At 36.5% G+C, this 24,919-nt stretch overlaps 1 long non-coding RNA gene across 7 annotated transcripts in view; it reads left to right on the top strand.

Moving 5' to 3' along the window:
• LOC145167668 (uncharacterized) overlaps window positions 1-17,311 on the top strand; it is a 29,339-nt gene extending 12,028 nt beyond the window's left edge. For 5 of the 7 annotated variants that reach the window (XR_013741325.1, XR_013741321.1, XR_013741322.1 and 2 more), the window contains one exon: window positions 14,383-14,681. This is a non-coding gene — a long non-coding RNA (uncharacterized LOC145167668). Of the gene's footprint in view, window positions 1-10,183; window positions 10,281-14,382; window positions 14,682-17,296 lie in introns of those variants that run through there. The other 2 variants (XR_013741324.1, XR_013741323.1) reach the window with 2 other exon arrangements.
• Window positions 17,312-24,919: the final 7,608 nt, after the last annotated feature.

Consider the following 24,919-nt stretch of genomic DNA (forward strand, 5'->3'; position numbering starts at 1 on the left):
AATCTTGGAAAAATTCTTCAGTTATAGGAACAGAAGTTGGGATTGTAGTCGATACCTTAGGATTCGTAGTTGCTGGCTCTGAAACCTTTGGCTGAGAAGAAACATCTTCTTCGTTGCGAACCTCCGTTTGAATATGAGCATCTGAAACTGTTCGTGACTGCGAATCCTCGTGATCGCTTGGTGTCGGAGTTCATGTTCGACGAGCCATCTTCTTGACTCTCTTTGTTTTAGGAGCTTTACGTGGTGTGGATGGTTAAGCTTCAGGCTTTCGTTTCCCACCCTTCTTTAGATATGGAGCTGGCTTAGATGGACCAACCTTCGTGCCCTTCTTTTTCCCTCCCTTCTTGGGTTTATCCGCCTCATCCAGAACCTTTCGCATTTCATTTGTTAATAGAAGAAAGCCGGAGAGGGGCAGACTGCGATAAGCTCGTAGTACATCGCTCGCAGCCGGAACGTCACGAATCATTGCTTTAGGAATCGAACCGATGAAATTGAATTTCGAGTTGTCAGCGAGAATGATGGTCGTGGTGTGGAAGATCTGGATAGAAGCCAAAGACGACCCTTCCAGATAGGGGATGTTCAACTTGTTGATCGCCCTTTGAACACCGATTGACCAGAAGCGAGCACAGTAAATTTCACTGTGTCGAGTTGTTGAGAGAGTACTTTGTACGAACTGAGCCCAAAGGACGGACCCATAGTCTAAGTTGATGCCGGAGTAGATGTCGTACATCATGGTCACGAAGAACTTGCTTGCACAGTCCGAACCAGTGACCCGTTCAGAGAAGCTCATGAAGAGCAGTGTGAATAATCCATTCCACATCGGCGGCAAGTTGGGCTTTTTGAACTTCGATACTGCACTTATCGATTCCTTGTAGCCCATCTGGCAGAACATCTCCAGAATCGCTGAGTTTGAGATACTTTCAGGATTAACTAGGCCACGACCCAGAGGAAGCCATAAGAACTGACAAAATCTTGATTTTGTGATGTGGGTTTCGTGGTTGTTGATTTCGAACGTGACCAATTCTTCCCTTTTTTGATAAGGCCTTTGAAAGATAAGCCAGAGGAACGCTTCATGACTTAGTGAGTACAACAACAAGTGGAGAGTACTTTAAGCATTCGATGATGGGTTGTAAAGACCCATCGTATTTGGTGGGGTCTAGATCGAGAACCATGTTCTGATTGGCTTTGATGTTGAGGATTGAAGACTGGCCCATGGTTTTTGCAACAGAAGGAGTCTCTAAAGAAGCTGCCATTGATGCGTGTTGAAGAAAAAGATGAACAGTAGAGAGAGAATAATCGCCGGAGGATTTTTTGCTTTTTGAAAGTGGTAATTGATTAATGAAGCGTTAAAATCCTTTTATACGGAGTAGTAGGTGAGAGAAAACCGTCGATTTGTTGCATCGGTTACTGAAAAGGCACCTAAAAAGGCGTGACTGACAGTTGTGACGTGCGTCAGGCAGCATGAAATCAACGTCATTTCAAATCAGTGTCGTTTCAAATTCTCGCACCCAATCTTATCCATTAAGATGCCGCGTCAGACACGTGCTTTCGCATTTAAATCAGTTATGAACTTTCATAGTGATGGGTCATCAATAGGTCTGTGAAACTAAAAGTAAATGTAAATGCCACGAACCAGACTTTGGAAAATCACAAGGATCTTCGTACGAGAGTGTGCCAAATATAAAGAAATAAAACAAACTTTTGTGAGATTTTAGTGATGTCTTATAAAGACACAAAGCAGTGGATCCTGGGCAACGATCTCTTCCTTTGGAGTCAAGAGAGACTCTAAAGTGTCTGTGTGGTTTCCTATTGAATTACGATCACAAGTTTGTTGAGAAATTGTGAAAGGCATCTTTTGATTAGGCTTTAAGGGTGGTTTAATCTTCAACCAAACTACGAAACTTGATCTAAGTCCGAAAGTTCGCTGAAGTACTTGTTTAACCAGTGTAGTCATAAAAACAAGTAAGCTTTGGAATTATTTTAAGTGACTAGTACAAGAATAGAAATCTCAAGAAAAATAAAAATTGGATCTATTGGAAAGAAACTTCTTAGGTCTAGAACATTTCATTAAGATCACACAAAAAGAAAAATAGATTTCTTGGTACTGACCACGAAAATGGACATTCGTTAATTCCATGGTGAAATATCTAGAACATGTATATTGTTCACCGTCAGTTCGTATATGTGTGTTGGATTTTGGGTTTCACTCAATTCATGGTGATAACGAATTTAAGATCATAAACACAGAAGTGGTTATAACCATAAACCTCAGTGGTAATTTATGAGAGTCTCAAGTGTTATATTTGTGAATGCGAAAGTGATGGAGAAATTATGTGAGGTGGTTTCAAAGAAATAATGTACCTCTGCTATGTGAAAGTGACTAAGCAGTGAACTCTTAACTCTTTGTGAGAAGAATCAGGTAGCTCATGACTTATGTGAATAGACAACCTCATTGGGAAGAAACGATTGGTGTTATCGATTCATTAAGGCTTCAACATAGAGATTCTTTGAGGCTTTGGTCTAAATGCAGCAGCATGCTTCTAGGGACACTTAACTAGTGCATAGATAAGAAAGTTTATACATGCTCCATCATTCGTAACTGAGATCACCAAGATTCTTGACTGAAAACCTGCTCAATTATCCAATATTTTTGGTAATTTTGTAATAAATAAAATAAAAATGAAGAAAATAAAGTAAATAATTTTATAATTTTGGTTTTCTGAAAAAAAAAAACAGATAGAAATAAAATCTTTTTGGATTTTAACAATAATAAAAAAAAATTAAGTAAAGAAAATGTACAAAGGATACAGGAAAATTCCAAACCACGAATGAACAGTTGACTGCGAGTCACTGCGAACATTCACACCAATTCGCAGTGTGAACAGTTGGTTGCGAGTCACTACGAGCGTTCGCACCGATTCGCAGGACAAAAGATGACTGTGAGTCACTGCGAGCGTTCACACCGATTCGCAGGCCAATCAAAAACTTATGACTGCGAAGGTGGTTTCGGAATGGATTCAGCTTCTATCATTCCTAAGCCTTGAAGAATACGATTGGATGATTATTCAGGCAAGGCTTTTGTAAAGATGTCGGGTAACGGATCGGCGGATCTTACAAAGTGTATCTCGGCATTTCCATCTTCCACATGATCTTTGATGAAGTGATATCTCAGTGCTATGTGTTTCGTCTTTGAGTGTTGCACTGGGTTATGAAAAATGTGAATCACGCTTTCAGAGTCGCAATATAAGGGGATTCGTTTCATGTTGATGACATAGTCATGAAGTTGACTTTGAATCCAAATGACTTGTGAGGTGCAGGATGCAACAATTATGTACTCTGCTTCAGCAGTCGATAGGGAGACGCAACTTTGCTTTTTAGATTACCAACTTACGAGTTTGCCATCAAGAAATTGGCATCCTCCCGTTGTACTTTTTCTATCTAGACCGCAACCTCCAAGATCAGCATCCGAAAACGCTTGCACAAAGAAACCTGAACTCGAAGGGTACCAAATTCCTAATGAGGATGTTCGCTTGAGATACCTGAAGATGTTCTTAACAGATGTCATGTGAGGTTTGCGAGGATTAGCTTGAAACCTAGCACAATAGCAAACAGAAAACATGATATCTGGACGACTAGAAATTAGATACATCAATGACGCTATCATCTGACGATAAAGAGTCATATCAGCTACTGGTTTATCCAGAGATGGTGTCAGTTTCGTTCAGAATGCTATTGGAACCTTCACTTTTGAATCTCCCACCATTCCAAACTTGGAGAGTAAGGTCTTTGTATAAGCTCCCTAATTGATAAATATCCCTTCCTAACTCTCTCTTATATTAAAGCCAAGGAAAAAGTTAATTGGACCCATGGAGCTCATCTCAAACTTAGTTTCCATCAACTTCAGAACTCAGCTGTTAAGTTGGGGTTAGTTGATCCAAAAATGATGTCATCAACGTAAATTTGGGTGATCATCAAGTGGTCGCCATCTTTCTTGCGAAAGAAGGTTGGGTCGACCGATCCCTGTTTGAATTTAGCCTGTTTTAAAAAATTAGTTAGAGTTCCATACCAGGCTCTTGGAGCTTGCTTTAGACCATAAACTGCCTTGTCCAGAATGTAGCAGTGGTTCGGATACTTTTCGTTTATGAACCCTGGTGGTTGTTCCACATACACTGTTTCTTCGAGTTCCCCATTTAGGAATGCACACTTGACGTCCATTTGATAGACTTCAAAGTTCTTGTGTGCTGTGTATGCCAGAAAGATGCGAACAGATTCTAACCTTGCAACCGGTGTGAAAGTTTCTTCGTAGTCGATGCCTTCTTCCTGACAATATCCCTTTATTATGAGTCGCGACTTATTTCTTATCACATTTCCTTCCTTATCTAGCTTGTTGCAAAATACCCATTTAAGACCAACAACAAATGCATCCTTTGGAGTGGGAATTAGTCTCCAGACCTTATTTCGTTCTAATTCATTGAGCTCCTCCTGCATTGATTGCACCCAATCAGAGTGATCAAGAGCAATTTGAACATTTTTAGGTTCGATTTTGGAGATGAACGAATTGAACATGCAAAGTTCCACTTTAGAGAATAGTGCAGTTCGCTTCGCCTTTTGTTGAGCTCTCGTAAGAGCACTTGAAGAAGAATCTCCTATTACTTGAGTTTTTGGATGATCTTTGGTCCATTTAGCCAATGGAGGGTAATTTGGATCATATGTTGGATCCAATTCTGAGTTTAATTCTTCAAACTCTGATTGTACATCCAAATCATCATTCGCATTTCCATTCTCCCCCTCGAATGATGTATATATGTCTTCTTCTGGATTCGGATTCTCCCCCTGGAAAGGTGGTTCTAAGCTGATTATGGGGGTTTTGTTCTCCCCTTGAACAGGAATATCGGATGAGTAGGTTGAAGTAGAACCCTCCCCCTACGGTGTATCATTCGTATCTGAAGGTTGAAATGGAACTTCAGGATCTTTCATAGTGGAATGTTCTGTTCCATTTCTTTCGCAACGTCGTCAATGATTTTCTGCAATTCATATTCCTTGTTGTCTACTGCTTTGGACTCTGAGGAGATTGCTTTTTCTGGTTCATTAAATAAATTCAAGAACTCCTCGTAGAGATTGGAGAGTGGGATGGTAGCAGGATTCATTTTAGGAAAGATTTCCTTTGATGGACTATCATTCTTCCGAAACTTCTTTAAGTAATTGTCATCAAAAGTGACATAGTAGGTTTCTTCTATATTTTTGGATCTTTTGTTGAGAACCCTATATGCTTTAGAAGTTAAGGAATACCCCAGGAAGATACCTTCATCAACCTTCACATCGAATTTGTTTCGTAGCTCCTTTGAGTTGAAGATAAAGCACCTGGAACCAAAAACATGGAAAAACTTAACATTAGGTTTTCGTTTATCTATAATTTCATATGGGGTGACAGAGAATCGCTTATTGAGGAAAGATCGGTTTTGAGTAAAGAAAGGAGTTCCTATCGCATCTGCCCAGAAGTAAAGTGGCAGATCAGCAAATTACAGCATAGTTCTTGCAACTTCACACAACGAACGGTTTCGTCTTTTGACTACCCCATTTTGTTGAAGAGTATAAGGAGCCGGAAAATTGTGAGTTACCCCTTTCGCAGTCAAGAATTCTTCTAACGCTTGGTTTTTGAATTCCGGACCATTGTCACTGCGAACGTTACGAACCAGCTTTCGCAGTTGAAGCTCTATCTGCTTTTATGAAGTCCTTGAGCTTAGGAGTTGCTTCTGATTTCTGTTTAAGAAAATATATCCAAGTGAATCTGGAAAAATCATCTACAATAACGAGAATGTATCTATTACCACCAGTGCTTTCTATTGCAGAAGGACCACAAAGGTCTATATGCAAGAGTTCAAGTGGTTCAATGACTTTCGTGTTCACAATTGTTGGATGACTCTTTCTGCTCTGTTTTCCCATTTCGCAAGTTGCACAAAGATGTTCTTTGTCAAATTTCAGGATAACCCTCGCACATGATCTCAAAGAACGGGCTTTTTGATATCTTTAAAATTGAGATGCGAGAGTCTCCTATGCCATAGCCAACTATCATCAGTGGAAGGTTTCGCAAGTAAAAAAATTGTTGGCTTCCCTTTGATGGGATTCAGATTCAACGGATACATTTCGCCTTTGCGTTCTGATTTTAGGAGCACAATCTTGGACTTCTTTTCGATTTTATCAGATCCTTCGTCGCCAAACGAAACTTTCAGTCCAGTTCCCACCACCAACTGTGAAACACTAATGAGATTGTTTTGCAGTCCTTCCACATACGCGACCTTGCGAATTGAAAACTCTCCATTGGTTATAATCCCATAACATTTTATTTCTCCAAGGGGATTGTTTCCGTATTTCACTCTACCTCCATCATTTAGTGCTCTAAACTCTCGCAGTTCCTCCTTCCTACCTGTCATGTGACGGGAGCAGCCACTGTCAATGTACCATTCAGAGTCAAACTGCTCGTTGCGTATTACCTGCGAAAGTTAAGCCGATTTAGGAACCCAAAGTTGTTTAGGCCCTTGTGAGTTTTTCACAGGAAAAGAAATTGCAGGATCAACCAAATAAGTTCCTTTTATTAAAGTTGTTTTATCTTTCTTTGTGATTTGAAAAACAGTAATCCTTTTGTCTTTGGAGTTTGCATCCTTGGTGGATGGTTTCTTTTGATTATTTTGGATTTCTTGTTTAACCACCTTTTTCTCAACTATCTTAGGATTAGTTTCAGATCTTTTTAGAGGAACTTTTGGTTTCGAAACCATCTTTCCTTTGCCTTTAACATCTTGCGATGTCTTGGCTGAATGCGAAACATTCTTGTTAGGAGAGAAGTTAGAGTTGGATTTCTGCACAGATTTCGCATGATTTGGAAAGGATGGTTTTTGAAAAACTTTTTGATTCGAGACCTGTGGAAACTTATTACGATGAAGACTCTTAGGGTTTGCATGTGAAGAGACTTTCGCATTTGGATTGGATTTTTCTTTATGAACGAAGTTGGGATTCTTAAACTGCCAGAACTGCTTTCTTTCCTTGAGATTCTTGTTGTATCTGGCATTCCCTTGGCGTTCTTGAGCTGCAAACTACTCAAATGATTTGTGAAAACTAGCCCTAGGTCTTGGCTTTCTGATAGGAGATTCGGTCCGAACAGACGATGTTTCACTTGGAACATTTTTAGTCCCACTAGGACTACCCTTTTTGTAGCTTAAATTGACTTTGTTTAGGGGTTCTGCTACGTATCGGCTCTCTGTTTTCCACAAGGTCATTTCACATAGACCTTTGGTTTCGTCTGCATTGTCGATTGGAGCAGACCAGAAGAACTCATCACATCCATCTTTGTTATCATCTTCGACCATGGACGTTAATTCAACTGTTTGATTTTTGTCCAATCCTTTAGTTGTAAAAACTTGGTTAGGAACAGTTTGGACTTTACGGAAAACAGTTGCTTTCGCTTTTAAAACTTTAGATTTGTTTTCGGAAACACGTGCGAACTCAACCGAATTTTCAGAAATGAGGACTTTCGCAGGTAAAGGTTCATTTTTAACAAACTCAGAGCAGTCAACCTCATCCTCCACAGAGATTTCACTCATATCACTTTCATCGTCGAATTCAGAAACACTTTCAACATCGAGTTTATTTTCTGAATTTAACTTGGTGCTTAATGAGTCAAACTTTTGTACAGTTTCGAATTTAATTTGCTCTTTATCTTTTTCATCTAAAAGTTTTTAAGCATGTTCTTGTGATCTTTGGACTGTATGAAAGATTCAATTTTGTCCAGTTCTACCATGTAAGCATCTGAAGTTTCGTTTGATGAGACAATGGATTCGCACCTGTAACATTCAGCGTCTATTTCATCCTCTTTCAGTTCAAGAAAGGGCAGAATCATCTTGTTAATTTTCTTTCCAATCTCACAATTTAAATGCAACTGAGTAATATTAAAGTAAAGTCCTTTTGCAATCAAACAGAAAATGTTACGCTGTTTTAAAAGACCTAAATTATCCCTCCGCAAATAAATAGACTCATCCCTAGACTTAGCTAAATCAGACTCCAACTTTTCAATCCGCATGCGTCTCTCTTCACTCTTTGACGAAACCCTACCGAGTTGATCGGTTAAATTAGAATTTGTTAAGCGGGTTTGTTTTAAACTATCACTGAAACTTGAAAATGTATATATTAAGTCGTTTAATTCAGTTTCATATCTAGATAGAGGTATATTCAAAGATTTGAGAATGGAGTTTACCTTATTGATCACCTGCTCGCATTCGCTTATCTGCTCAGCAACCGGTTTCGCAGCGAAATAGCTATCGGAGCTGCATTCACCATCAGTTGCATAGCCTCTCATCTCTGACACCTCGCTTGTAACCATCGAAAATATTCCACCAAACTGCGAACCTTCATCCTTCGCCACGAAACTCCTTCCATGATAAGGTCTGCGAATCTCTTCGTCTTCAGAGTCAGTCGACCAGACCTCGACTCTGCCAAACTCATCTTTAGCTTCATTTTCCTGCACAATCAAAGCACGCATGGTGTTATCAGCATTCTTCTTCTTTTTTATTTCCTCCAACTTTCGGAGATAATAAGCTTCATCATCTTCTCCTTCCTTCTTCTCATTCAACATTCTCAGCATGCACTCCTTGGCCAGATGGTTTTTCCATGACTGTAGTTACAATCATAGCCAGGGTCCCCCATGAGCTTCTTATCCTTCTTCACTTCTTCTTTCTGAGAGTTATTCGCACTCTCCTCCTTTACCTTTTCAGAGCTATAACTGCCCTGCCAGTTTCGGTTCTTGTTTCGACCAAAGTTCTTCTTTGCAAATCTCTTTGGATTAGATACCATAAAAGCGAACCCCTCCTTAGAAAGTTCACAATCTGTGAGATCAGACTCCGAACCATCATCATCTACAACCTTCTTACCCTTCGCAACAAGGGCCAGTGATCCCATTCCAGAAACTAACTTCCCTTCTTTCGTCACTTCAACGTCATGTGACTTCAGTATTCCAACCAGCTTTGCCAACGAGTAGTTCTTGAACTGTTCATGCGCTTTTACAGTTGAAACAACAGCCTTCCATTCAGATCTCAGCCTGTTCATGAACGTGACTATTTGCTCGATAAGTTCACGTCCAATATTGTACTTCATCATCCTACTGAGAAGATGATTATAGCGATTGAAAGTTTGATCCAGGCTTTCTTCAGGCTTTTATACAAAAGCTCCAAACTCTGAAAGCAGTAGAGTCTGAGTGGAATGCTTTAGATTTGCATCAGTTAAGTACAGTTCTTTAAGCCTATCCCAAATAGCTTTTGCTGTGTCATATGAACTAACCAAACGAAAAGTGTCTGGTGGAAAGGCAAACCTGATGATCCTCATTGCTTTAACGTTGCTAATCAGCCTGTCCTTCTCATCTTGTGACACATATTTTACGTCAAGAAGAAGTTTGTTGTAGTCTTGCTGAGTTTTGATTTCTCTTCTCGTTCATGTATGAGTAAACGTTTGGACAGTAATTGCTTCCCATATCAAATAGCCATGGTCTTCAACCCAAGGACGTAGTCTTCAAAATGCAACGCCCACACTTCATAATCGTTGGGAAAAGGATAGGAATTCTAAATTTACATCCAATGTTGCTTGAAACATTTTTTGAGTTAACATGAGAATCGTCAGTCATGTTTAGAGATTGACAAAAGCTGTATGAATCATATGCGTAAACTAAATGGTTTTTGGGTAATATCAAGATCAAAGATCAACTTCTATAACAATTATGACGGCTGAACCAGATCCATTAATAGCGGAAAACCTAAAAACTCTTTCAGCAGAAGAGATGTGTATAGCTTACACAGTCTCCTGCTCTGATACCAATTAATGAGATAAAAACTCTAAAAATCGATTAGATTCATATAGGTATAAGCAATCAAAGACAAAATATAGATCAAGAATGTGTCGAATGATTATAAGTCACAGCTTCAGAAGAGCTCGATGAAGAACTTCTATTGTAGTGGTATGTAGGGGTTACAATGACACGATTAACAATTACACGATGCATGCATGCACCTTAAATAGTAAAACCCTAATCATTAAACACGGGTGGACAGGCGCAACCCGGATATACAAAAGACTAAATACAAAGGCCCAAAAGACGCAACACTTAATACTCAACAAATCAATTTTTTTTTTAATTTTCTTGTAGATTTGGAATAATTTGTCGAAAATATTGACGAGGTGAAAAGCAATAAATTGAAGAAAATATGGAAATCTTCACACGAATACATGAAAATGCATTAATATTTGTAGCATTTTTTGTTTTTTATGTTTTGTTTTATATCGAACCAAATACTTGTACTATTGTGTTTATAGATTAGTAAATAAAAATAGGTTTTTTTGTGATTTACTTACGAATATTAGAGTATAAGAAATATGCATATATTGATTTTTTTTGGTTAAAAAATTATAGTTTTTTTTTATTAAATATAGTAGTTTTTTTTTAATTTACTGTTTTTCAAAAAAATATTACAGTCTTTGAAAAAAAGGTTCAATTTTTTTAAAAAAATTTCATTTTTCTAAAAAATTTGAAGACTTTGCATCTTATTTTTTTAAAACCGAAAATTATTACTTTAAATAAAATCTGAAATTTTGATTTATTATGTTAATTTTTAGACATTTTTATTAGGGCTGTCAAAACTGTACCATGAAAAACCAACCAACATGCTACCAACCGAACCAAAAAAGTTGGTAGCCTAGCCAACATGTTTGGTTGGTACTACCGTACCAATTAAACAATCTTGGTACGGTAATGATACAAATATTTGAATATCATGGTAATACTGTACCAACCAATTCATATATATATATATATATATATATATATATATATATATATATATATATAACGAAATTGTATATTTCATTTATTAATTGTGTTTAGTGTTTACAGCTTTAAGATCGTTATATAAGTTATTTGGTCACATTAGTCAATAATTATTACCTCGTCAAAACACAAAATTAAAACATTACTTCAGTAGAATTCTTGTGTAAATTAAAAGAACTGTGTAACTAATTTCTTTACTAAACGTCAAAATTACTCGATGTATTTGCTAATTTTAGAATCTTACAACAGAAAGTTACAAGAAGTCGGTATATATCATTGCCAATTTCTACCAACCAAACTTGTTGGTAGCCAAATATATTAGTACCAAGTATACCTGGTACGGTACGGTACATGTATAAATTTTTTTATACCACTTACAGTTGGTACGCTACACGGTTTAAGGAAAAACGAATTGGTACAGTACCAATTCCACCCCTAATTTTTATTATTATTTTCAATAACATAAAAAATTAAACATTAATGAGATTGGTACGATGATGATCATGCCCTTAAGGAGTTAATTTTGATCTAACGATCCATCTTTAATTCTCAGGTTCTTGGGAAATTATGATTTATCAACGAATCTCATATATATATATATATATATATATATATATATATATATATATATATATATATATATATAGGGTTAGGTTCATGTGAGACGAATTAATTTTGTGAGACCGTGAGACACAATCCTAGGCACTCACTTTGTAGATAAAAAAAACATTTTTAAAATGCAAAATAATTGAAATTTTTCGGAAAAAAAAATTTCAAATTGTATTTTCGTCATTTATATTTTCCAAAAAAAATAAAAATAATAAAAAAAATAAAAAAAAATACTTTTTTTACATATTCTAGTAAAATATTAGACTATTTTACTTATCTGACAAATCTAGTAGAATATTCTAACATTCAAAAAATCACATTAGAATATTTACAGTGTAATATTCTATTCGAATATTTCACGTATTTTTCAAAAAAAAACATTAATTTTTTATATTTTTTTAGGTAATTAAAGTGACGAAAATAATAATTAAAAAAAGAATTTTCGGATTTTTCCTTTTATTTTGCATTTTAAAATTATTTTTAGATTTGGTATCACGGTCTCACAAAATTAGCATGGTCTCAAATGAACCTGAACCTATATATATATATATATATATATATATATATATATATATATATATATATATATATATATATAGGGGTTAATGAATATGTGGCTAGCATGTATATAAACTTGTATATAGACCCCATCCAAAATACATAATTTTAAATAAAAATCGAGTTAAAACATCTTTCATTTGATTCCTATTATCATTTTCTTAATTTAGGTCGTAAATCTGTAACATAATATATATATATATATATATATATATATATATATATATATATATATATATATATATATGGGGCTAGTGAATATGTGGCTAGCATGTATATAAACTTGTATATAGACCCCTTCAAAAATACATAATTTTAAATAAAAATCGAGTTAAAACATTTTTTCGTTTGATTCCTATTATCATTTTCTTAATTTAGGTCGTAAATCTCTATCATAATATGGACACTTTCAATAAAATTGGAAAACAAAACTGATCTTTGCTTCAACCATTGATATAAAAGGAATACTATTGTCTCCGTGAGATTTATATATTACTTTTTTTTCATTTTAATCTTCATCGAGCATTGATATTTACGAACAGTAGAATTGTTCGTGTCAACTAGATACATACTGAGCAAACAATTAAGATATAAGAATGTCAAATTAATAACCAATAATAAAAAATATTGTTTTAAGATGTAAATCGAGTAAAAGGATGAGAATTAGAGTAAAAGTAGGAAAAAATTTTATTTATAATTCAAGATTTGTATCTAAACTACGTAGTTTTATGTCAAAACGATGTAGTATTGGAAGTTCTATACTTAATCTTACATAAATGACAGTCACATATTCACTTTTCTATATATATATATATATATATATATATATATATATATAAAGAGAGAGAGAGAGAGAGAGAGAGGTGAGATTAGTTGAGAAAAAAATGTTGAGAACGGGGGAATAATTATCACCTAATCATTTAATTAATATCTAAGCATAAAAGATAGTGACAAAATTGTAAATAGGATATAATAAACTTCAATCACAGATACGTAACTGTGGATAATTAGATAACTGTTCAAATTCATTCCTAATTGATCGTTCTTCATCCAAATTTCTCCTCCAACCTTCAACAATCATCCAACTTACTTCAATTAAACCCTCAGTCAACATCTTCCAATGTTAATAAATCATCGATATTCGTCAATAACACGTTTATCAACACCATTCAACAGTAGACAACAAAAATTCATTTTTGGTTCTTTCAATCGAATCTTCAATTCTGCATGAATATGAGCATATATCTTCAACATCTACAATTAATTATATTCTCAGTGTCATTTGATCAACATTATCGATAATCAACAACAGATCTACTTCATATCATTCATTCACCATCAATCATCAAACAAAACTTCAAAATTAAGGTTAGAAAAACATCAAATCATTATTTTTTGAAAAATTTCATATAATTTTGTATCATCTACTATTTTGTTAGTTTAAATAGTCAAAGTATCATGTTTTTAACATTTTTAAAAAAGCTAACTTGTATGCACTACAACTGTTTGATGAAATGCATAAACTAAATTACCACGTTATATTCACATATGAATATGTTTTCGCACCTGAATCAGTATATGATTATTAAAACACAAAACAAAAATCACAAGTCTGTATGTTAGTCATATGTGAATAACATGTAAAAATTATATATATTTATGAATATACCTTGTAATATTCATATGTGAATACACTGTCTAATATTCATATATTAATATACCATCTAATACTCATATGTGAATATACCATCTAATATTCACAAGTGAATATATCATCTAATATTCACAAGTGAATATACTATGTAATATTCACATGTGATATACCATGTAATATTATATAATATTTACATATGAAGATATCATCTAATATTCATAAGTGAATATACCATCTAATATTCACAAGTGAATATATATCATCTAATATTCACAAGTGAATGCATCGTCTAATATTTAAATATGAATATAATGTATCATATTTACAAGTGAATATACTATATACTATTTATATGTGAATATATTGTGTAATATTCATGAATGGATATACCATGTAATATTAAGATGTGACTATAATGTGTAATATTCAAAAGTAAATATACCATATAATATTCACATATGAATCTACCGTATAATATTCATATGAATATACCATGTAATATTCACATGTGAATATACCATGCAATATCACATATGAATATAGAATATAAACAACATATATATCATATAATATTCACATATGATTATACCTTCATATGTGAACATACCATGTGATAATTAGAATGTGATAAATCGTTATTATTATGAACTAACAATATATTTTTATTAATATTTTTGATGTGTATTCACATGTTTGTCAGGAATGATTACAGCCCAATAAATGAATAACATTTCAATCAATGGTTGGTTCATATCCCAATGGTTGACGATTGGTTGGCGTAAATAAGAAGATATCATTGAAGAAGACAATATATATTTTTATATTCATGTGTAAATATTATACAATTTAATATATTCTACATTTTGATCGTGTTAAATTCAAATGCGAATGACATTGATTAACCAATACAATGTTATTTGTCTTATAGTATAATGTTGAATTTACATGTAAAATAATATTGTTACAATATGCAAAAAAAAAAAACTATTCACAAACCAATTCTTATAATGTAATTTTTATTTTTATATATAAAGATTGTATTCACAAATGAATAAATCAATATGTATAGTTTATTCACATAAATAAAAATAACAGATTATAACCATGTTTTTAAGAGTGTGATTAAAGTTAGTAACATCATCAGTAAATATGTCGTAATGATTTCTAAACTTTATTCATATATGAATAAAATAACATGTCATGATGATATTATCACTAGTAGGAATGGAAATTTAGTGACACCATCAAAAAAAATTGTCACAATGAAGTTTAGTCTCGGAATCGGATGAAATTTGCATATTTGATGTAAATGGTGTGATTTACAAAACTCACCGATTAGCCGTGACTGAAACATCCCAAAAATACACTCTAAAAATTTTATTTTAAATAATTAATAAAACCATAATTATCATTTGACATATAAAAATTATAAGTCGTGTATCTCAAAAATATCATAACATCTGTCAAATATATCAGAGTATAAACATCACAGGCTGTACAAATGGTGTGTGCACTGCAATCATCCCGAGCTCCTTTTTTGAGAACCGAAGTACCTGAAACCAAAACTGAAAACTGTAAGCACGAAGCTTAGTGAGTCTCCCCAAACTACCACATACCATACACATAACATGCAACTAGGAGATACGGGCCCTGCCTACTGTAACGCTCATGTTTCTAGGCTAGGGACTAATGATGATGTAATACTCTAGTCCAACCTTTGTAACTTGTTTTGAAATAATAAGATGTATTATTTGATTAGTATGTGTTTTATGCTTCATTATTATAATTTAATGAATTAAGGATAAAAATAAGCGTCGAAAATAAATGTTGGACAAACATGATCTATCAAGAAAGTTGTAGTGGTTGAAATAAGGATTCCGGAGATATAAAGAATATCGAAATCCGAGTTATAACGAAGAAGTTATGACTTGTCAAAGTTTCGCGACAGAACCGGCATGACGATGTGTGATGTAAAAAGTGAATTTTCGATAAAGTGCTTTTTAGCCATAGAAATCTAAATGAAAGTCATAGTGTTCGTTAAACCGAGAGCGTGCATAAAAAGAATGCCCAAATCTGACTTCGTATGAGGAAATTATGATTTTTCTAAGTTTCCGCTTAGCAGTAGACAGCTAAAAACTCGAATTTTAGATCGAGTGATTTTTAGCCGACACAACCTAAACGAGAATCGAAGGTCTCGTCAATAGTAGTACAACAGTAAAAAGACATACGAAAATGGACGTCGGATGAAGAAGTTATGAATTTTTAACGGATTTTCCTGTCCCGGTCTGTTAAAAATAATAATACTAAAAATAAAGTCAAAATTAGCCAACAGAGTCTAAACAAAAGTCGTAGAGTATAATCTCACCTACGTGTGCATATAAAGAACGTTGAAAACGGAGCTCGTATGGGAAAGTTATGAATTTTTGAAGTTCGGGGCACAAAAACCGAGAATTTTCGCATGCTAGGCTCGGACTCGGCCACGTTGCACCTTCGCATGCGAGACGCATGTCTGGTCTGTGGCATGACCGAACCGAGCCACGTCGCCCTTCCCTTGCGAGCCGCCCCGTGTCCGAGCAGGTGAGTCATCCGAAGCGAGGTCCAGTCTGAAGCCGACGCGTGTCCTCGCCTTCGCTGCTGACACGTGTCTCGGCCTCGCCACCTGTCCGACGCGTGCCTTCTTCCCTTCCCCCCTTCGGTCCGAAGGCTCGCCTATATAAAGGGAGGTGCGAACCCTCCTGGTTAAGTTTGGAAATTTCACACTTTTTACCCATAAATCCATTTTTTAGCTATTCCAACATCCCCCGAAGCCCTTGTATCATATCCAACACCCGAAGAACGTCCCGAAGTGTCCGAAGACCCCGAGAAATTTATCTTTTCGGTTTGAAGCTCAACCTTCGCAATGCCTGGTTTTCATTAAAGCTCCCGGTTTAATCGGAAACGATCGTTTTAAGAAACGAAGTGTTGCCCAATTATCGTTAAATCAAGTGAGTGTATAGTCACTTTCATCTTACACATAGATATGAAGTATTTTCTATAAAATACGTGCTATGTGTAATTATATTGTTTGTTTATTTGAGATGGGTGTTGAATAAATGTTTTATACAAGTTTTAAACTGTATATGTATTTTTATCTACAAATATGATGGGTAAAACATGGGTAGATGAAATAGTTGACGTGTGTTAGAATGATGAGAGGCCTCGATATTGTTATTGTTTCAGTCATCTAGCGGAGTATAGATGACGACCACAGACTTTTCTAGACAGTCCATTGAAACGCTAGCAGGCTCACAACCTGTAGGTGTTTGTGAACTTAGTGTTCAATGGTATACCCCATCCCCTACATGGTTGCCTTATTTGACATAAATTGCTGAGGAATCCCTAAAGCAGTGTTGTCACCCCGATGAAAATCCTTAGGCTAGGTCCCTTATGATAAGTGTTTAGGGACGTAAAGTGAGGATACCGGGAACGGGTAATCAGGGTTATTTTTGTTTGATGAAATTAATAAATTTATTGTTGGTTGATGAAATTAATAAATTTATTATTATTGGTGGGTTGAAAACCCTATATGCTCACCAGACTTCCAAACGTTACCCACTCAGCTTTTTATATTACAGGTAGTGGACCCAGAGCATAGTTGGACGATGACGAGGGATTTTTGGATTATAGGCCAGTAGTTGTAAATAACTGTTGTAAGGCTTATAATATACTGTTTATGCTTTTGGTCAGTATCGGAACATGACATCCCGAGGATTTGTTATATAATGAAAATATATTTCTTTAAGAAATGTTTTGATAATTTTTTTTTTATATTTTGTTTTGGGAACATATTCCGCAACATCTTTTGGAAGATTACTCTGATTTTATTTTAAAAGCATAAACTAAATCAGTCTTTTCTGGCCGAGAAATTTGGGGATGTCACACCCACACTCCGCTGTCTAGGAGATTCGGGCCCCGCCCACACTCTGCTGTCTAGGAGATTCAGGCCCCACCCATACTCCGCTGTCTAGGAGATTCGGGCCTTACCCACACTCCGTTGTCTAGGAGATTCGGGCCTTACCCACACTCCGTTGTCTAGGAGATTCGGGCCCCGCCCACACTCCGTTGTCTAGGAGATTCGGGCCCCGCCCACACTCCGCTGTCTAGGAGATTCGGGCCCCGCCCACACTCCGATGTCTAGGAGATTCGGGCCCCCCCCCACACTCCGCTGTCTAGGAGATTCGGGCCCCGCCCACACTCCGCTGTCTAGGAGATTCGGGCCCCGCCCGCACTCCACTACTAACATGCATACAAGTATCACACAGATAACAAGTATGTCTACTTCTATCAAGCAGTCACATATATATACTCAAATAATACTACGAGATTCGGGCCCCACCCACACTCGGCTACTATGAGATTCGAGCCCTGCCCACACTCGAAAAATAATGAGATACGGGCCCCGCCCACACTCACATACATAAACAAACACATACAGGTATCACACAGACAACAAGTACAGTAATCCAACAAACTGACTGATATCTATACTCTGATAATAATGAGATACGGGCCCCGCCCACACTCAGCTGCTAACATATCACATATACGGGCGACCTTGGTGCCTTAGACCCGTTCCTACTGAAGGAAAACTCACCTCGCGTTGCTGAAGTCCCCCGAATAAATCTCGGGCTGCTGGCTGACATATCCCTAAGCTGTCAACATCAAAACAAAACGCAATTAACCATTTGGGCTTCCTATGCATAACTCTAAAATCCCCACTTGGCGTAAAAGCACCATTTTACCCCAAACCTAGCTTGGTCCAAGATTAAGGTCCAAACTCATACCCTGAAAGCCCAAAAAGTCAAATAATCAACCAAGGCCCAACTATGGCCGAATTTTCCAAGTTGGGCCCAATCATTTACATGGTCTTGCCTTAAGGCCCAACCATTTATTCTTGGTCCAATACTTGGCATTCTGATGGTCGAATATCTCATGATCATCAAGGCCCAGTTATGGCCCATCTATGGCCAAAATTTCCAAATTGGTCCCAAACCTTTCCAATGGGCCTTATCCTAAAGCCCAATTCAATATTCTAGTCCATACTTGTTCTTGGATGGCCCATCAATAGTCCAAACATCTAGGCCCAACTCAAAACCCAACACAATTAGGATTTTCACATGAAATGACGACTAGGGTTAAATGTTCTCACTTAACCCATTAAGTCCATTATTCCACTAAGTCAACATACAATGGAATCGACATTAGTCATAACTTCAGTCCACTGGTCCAAACGCGGGTCCCGATAGGTCCAAACTAATATTTTCTAAAATTAAGGTTTTCTAAACCCTAATTAGGGTTTCCAACCCAATCACCATCCAACTAAGTCAAAGATTAAGCTTTTAGGCCCATTAGGGTTCCACTAGGTCAGGCACCACCCACTGCCACTTCGGGCAGTGGTGGTCGGCGGCGGCTCACGGCGGCAGCCACCACCTTGCGGTGGTGGTGGGGGTTTTTCTATGGTTTCTCTCCGGCCCAAAACACCCATTCATATTTTCAACAAGGGGGAAACACACTCACACCCACCCATGCGGCGGCAGGCGGCAGTAAACGGTGGCAGCCACCACCTCACGGTGGTGGTGGTGGGCCTTCCTTGGTTTTCCGGCTAGATATTATGCAAACAGCCCCAAGAATCACCATAACAACGTATATATAGTCAAACACATAACGTCCGACCATCTACAAAGTGGCTGACGTCGCCAGAATACAACAAAATGGCGGTCAATCGGGTGGCGGCAGCCACAGCCGGCATACCTGTAACAACCCGTTATTTTTCAAGTCAATAAAAGTCAAACCCTTTAAATAAAAATTCAAATTTTATTGATTTTATTTATTTTGTTAAGATAATATGGGTTAAATATGACTTAAATTATATAAATGATGTTTTTATATAAGTATTTTAATGTTTGGGATAAAAACATTTAGACCAAAACACAAATTTTAGGGGCCAAAATAGGAACCAAGAATGTGTGAAGGGTCCAACTCCTCGGACCGAAAACCCCTTTTCGGTCGAGAACCCTCAGACTGCAAACCCTTCGGACCGAAAACCACTTTTCGGCCGAAAACCCAACCGATATATATATGGTTTCACTCGAAAACATAGTCATTTTCTCACTTTTCCAGCCGAAAATACTCCCATTTTGCTCTCAAGTATCATACAAGAACCTTCATATCTTCAAGAAAAATCCTTCAAATCTCCATAACTTTCATCAAGAACACCAAGAAAACCAAGAACAATCTTCAAATCTTCAAGCTGACCGAAAGCACCCCAGACCGACAACACCTTAAGACCGGGAACTTGGTTCTCGGTTGAGGTTTAAGGCCGAAATCAAGGGATTTCGGTGAAGGCTAGACCGAAAACCCTTATCATCACTCCAAATAATTCTCGTTAATTATTCCTTACATAAATTAAGTGTTGTTTAACACTTTAATTAATTATTTCGCTAATTTAAATACGGTTACGTATTTAAATAATACTAGGATACCGTTCTTTCCACATACGCTAGCCCGAGGATCATCCCTACAGTTCCGCTATCCAGACTCTAACACGCACTAGAGGTGAGTTCATACCCCTATGTTTTAACTATTTTCAATTTTTTTAGGGGGGGGGGGGGGAATACAAGTTAAACACAAAGACTTTTGTGTTATCATTCAAACTATTTCAAACCGTTACAAACCATTTGCAATTGTTTCAAACCGATTCATCACTGAAAATATCATAATATATTTATTATATATTTTAACCCTTTTGTAACATGCCGAGCAAAAGAGAACGTTATACAAATCTTTTATTTCTGCTTTATACACACTGATAAATTGCAAAGGTTTTCATTCATTACAGAGTATACATTCAAACTACAATAGACATAGTTTGTGAATCACTACACTATTTTGATAAGTTCAACAAACGATACAAGAACATACATTTAAACTATAATAGGTATAGTTTGGGAAACACTACTCTATTTTACAAGTACAAGAACACTATACAGAAACAAGTATATAAACTATAATAGGTATAGTTTATGGAGCACTACTCTATTCCACTATTTCAAGGATACACTACTAGAAATAATTATTTAAGTATAATTATTTTACGTTACAAAGTACACTATTACAAGGCAATACATACAGTTTCAAATAGAAGAGAACACTACTACACTACACGTAAACTAGTTAATACAGGGTTGTGAGGCACTACTTCATTGTACCCATCAGGGTACAGGTCTAAATCCTTTAAATTATAACCAGAGTCTCCTGGAGGGAGAGCATGAATTTGTGTATAGATCTATACGGGACTAAGAATCCTGCACCTGAGATGCTTGCAACAGCTAGGCCGGAAGGCCTGGGGTGACAAATGTCATAGCATTCTCACGCCTGAAGAACGTCGTAGAGGTCACTAGGTCATATCAAGCATGGTTATATGAAACTCACAATAGTATTAACTAAAACATTTGTTTACGGGATCAACACTACTTCAAAGGTTTTATTTTAATTAATTATCCCCCTGTTAGAGGGAATTTCGTCCCGAAATTCTTTCTGTAGTGAATACATCATGGATTAGGGAAAGAGATGCGGGTACTTTTGTTGCATCTGATCTTCTCACTCCCAAGTGAATTCAGGTCCCCGTTTGGCATTCCAGCGAACCTTCACTATTGGTATACGACTTTGTTTCGTTCGTTTGATTTCCCTATCTATGATTTCTAAGTTTTTCTCCATTCTTCTTACGGCTTCATCTGCCACATTATCTGGCTTCAAGGCTTCTAACCGAGCCTCTTTTATCGGTGTGGACATATGTGAATGGATTGTCATGGTTAGTGCCTTCACTCTACGACCTGAGTACTCCTTTCGACTAAGGGCATCTGCTACTACATTGGATTTGCCGGGATGATAGCGAATTTCGCATTCATAATAATTGAGTAGCTCTACCCATCGTCCCTGTCTCATATTAAGTTCTTTCTGATCAAAGATGTGTTGAAGGCTCTTGTGGTCGGTGAAGATGGTGCACTTGGTATCGTAAAGGTAATGCCTCTAGATTTTTAGTGCAAAGACTACAACTCCCAACTCAAGATCATGAGTGGTTTAGTTGACTTCGTGTGCCTTAAGCTATCTCGAGGCATATGCAATAACCTTTCCTCGCTGCATAAGCACACAACTTATCCTCTGATTGGACGCATCGCAGTATACTACGAAGTCTTTTGTCCCTTCTGGAAGAGACAAGATCGGTGCGTTGCACATGGCTTGCTTCAGTTTTTGGAACGTAGTGTTTTGTTTCCCTCCCCAACTAAAAGTTACACCCTTATGAGTCAGGGCAGTAAGAGGTTTAGCGATTCTGGAGAAGTTTTGTATGAATCTGTGGTAATAGCCAGCAAGTCCTAAAAATTGGCGGATCTCTGTTGGCGTTCTGGGTGCTGACCAGTTCTCGATTGCCTTTATTTTCGAGGGGTCCACGTGTATTCCTTCTTCGTTGACCATGTGACCAAGGAAATTTACCTTCCTAATCCAAAACTCGCACTTTGAGAATTTCGCATAAAGCTTTTCTGCCCTTAGTGTTTCTAGAACTTGTCTCAGGTGCTGGCTATGATCTTCCTTACTTCGTGAGTAGATGAGTATATCATCTATGAATATTATCACGAATCTGTCTATGAAAGGATGGCATACATGATTCATTAAATCCATGAATAATATGGGTGCATTTGTCAGACCGAAGGGCATCACTACAAACTCGTAGTGACCATAACGAGTTCGGAATGCTGTTTTGGGAACATCGTCCTTCTGTACTCCTAGTTGGTGATACCTCGATCTCAGGCCGATCTTTGAAAAGTAGTTGGCTCCTTATAGTTGGTCCAACAGATCGTCTATTCGCGGTAGAGGGTATCGGTTCTTAATGGTGAGTTTGTTTAGTTCGCGGTAATCTATTCGCATTCGGAAAGATCCATCCTTCTTCTTCATGAACAGGACCGGTGCTCCCCAGGGTGAGAAGCTCGGTATGATAAATCCTTTGTTGAGCAGTTCGTTTAGTTGGCTGGATAATTCCTGCATCTCTGCTGGTGCTAGACGATACGGGGACTTGGCTACGGGGGTAGCTCCAGGAATCAAGTCGATTCAGAACTCGACTTGGCGTTCAGGAAGAACTCCTGGAAGATCTTCGGGAAAGATGTCGGGAAAATTACAGACTTCGGGAATGCTCTTGATGTCTTTTACTTCCTGTTTCTCGTTCACTACGTGTGCTAAGAATGCGTAGTACTCCTTGTGCAGGTATTTTTGGGCTTTGACGCAAGAGATGATGTGAAGGTTTGTACTGGGTTTGTCGCCGTAGATAACGAGGGTTTCGCCACTTGGCAGATTAAGGCGAATGGCTTTTTCAAAACATAGGATATCAGCACGGTGAGGACTTAGCCAATCCATGCTGATGATGATGTAGAAGCTTTTTATGGAGATCGGCATAAGGTCGATTTGAAATGAATGGTCGTTTAGTGTGAGGGCACAACCTATGAATATGTCGTTAGTGTTGGATTAGTGTCTAAGTCCATAACTATATTTTGGTATGTACTTGACCCGATTATGAGCATGGTCCTTTTGAGTTGCCTTCACCATAGCAATATGTAGGATGAATTAAGGAGAGAAAGGTTTAATTATGATTTATTAATATATTATGAGAATAATATATTAAAGGAGAAATCATATTGTTTAATTAATATTAGTCAAGAATTAATAAAGAATTAATTTTGTGGCTAAAAGAGATTAATTAAACTTAGGGGACTGGAATTGTAATTATAGGATAATTGCAATTGGGCTATGGATCACCTTGGAATAATAGGTTGGACGAATTCTATGGGGAAGCCCATTAGAAATCGTCCAAGGCATGTTCCAGAAGGGGTCCATGGGCTGCTTAGGGCTTAAGCAGTCAAATTAGGGTTTCCTTGTTGGATAACCCTAATAGCCTAAGTATATAAGGAACCCTTGGGCACCAAAAACGTGGCTAACACTTGGATTAGGGTTTCCAGCCATTTTGGTGCCTCCTCTCTCTTCTCTCCTTCATCCAATTGCTTAGTGGTGTTTGTGACTCCATTAGAGGTGCAACACTTGAGGCACTAAGCTTTCTGAAGCCAAGGATTGATTGTTATTGCTATATAACAATCAAAGGTAAGATCTAAACCCTAATTTCAGTTATAGCTTATTAGATCAAGGATTTATGGCTTTGGATTATCAATTGCATGTTCATTAGACAAACTAGATCCAAAGCTATTAGGGTTTGCATGTACACCATAGGATTGATGTAGTGCTCGAAACCCATCAGTGGTATCAGAGCCTAGGGTTGTTTGTTTGATGTATTTGATGCTATAGTTGATTATTCATGCTTAAAATCTAAAATTTTTGGTTTCTGGGGGCTGTACTCGCCGAGTCCATGGCTGAACTCACCGAGTCCATAGTGAACTCGACGAGTCCAAGCTAGACTCGACGAGTCAGAGTCGCAGATGGAGCAGATTTCAGGATTTTGACCTGTTTTGGCTGTGGATAATTACCTAAAACGTTTTTTATTAATAAAATCCGATTTTTATCAATATTTGGAGATTATCCTTGCCAAAATAGAAGATAATTGTCAAAATTTAGATAATCTTTTGTTTTATTAGATAAAGATTGATTATTTGTAATTTAGATTTGAATTGTCTTGTGAAAAGTTTCAATTTTCCCCTTTAGGTTTTATAGTTTAAATTTGACTTAAAAGTTTTGTTTTTGAAATTTGAATAGTTAAACCCTAATGTTTTGAAAAGTTTCAAAACTTGCCCTCAAGTTTTGGAATTTAAATTTTTGATTAAAAGTTAATTTTGAAATATTTAAATTCTAATCCCAAATGTTTTGAAAAAGTTTCAAAACTTGCCCTCAAGTTTTGGAATTTAAAAGTTGATTAAAAGTTTGATTTTGAAATGTTAAATTCTAAAACCCTCGCATTTTGAAAAGTTCAAATTACACCCTTATGGTTTTGTTAATTAATTAAAGTGTATAATTAAAAGAGAGTTAATAAATCCATAAAGTTTTGGTTTACATTTAATTAAATTAAAAGTATAATTTATTAAATTAGACCACCTAGTATTTTAAAAGTGTAAAATACACCATATACTATGTATATATGACATTAAAAGTCTAATATTATATATAAGTAAACAGTCAGTCTTACCCTTAGTAGGCCTCATTCGCGA

This window comes from Lactuca virosa, chromosome 3, assembly GCF_052849685.1.
Source record: "Lactuca virosa cultivar CGN04683 chromosome 3, Lactuca_virosa_CGN04683_v6, whole genome shotgun sequence".
In the NCBI taxonomy this organism is placed as follows: Eukaryota; Viridiplantae; Streptophyta; class Magnoliopsida; order Asterales; family Asteraceae; genus Lactuca; species Lactuca virosa.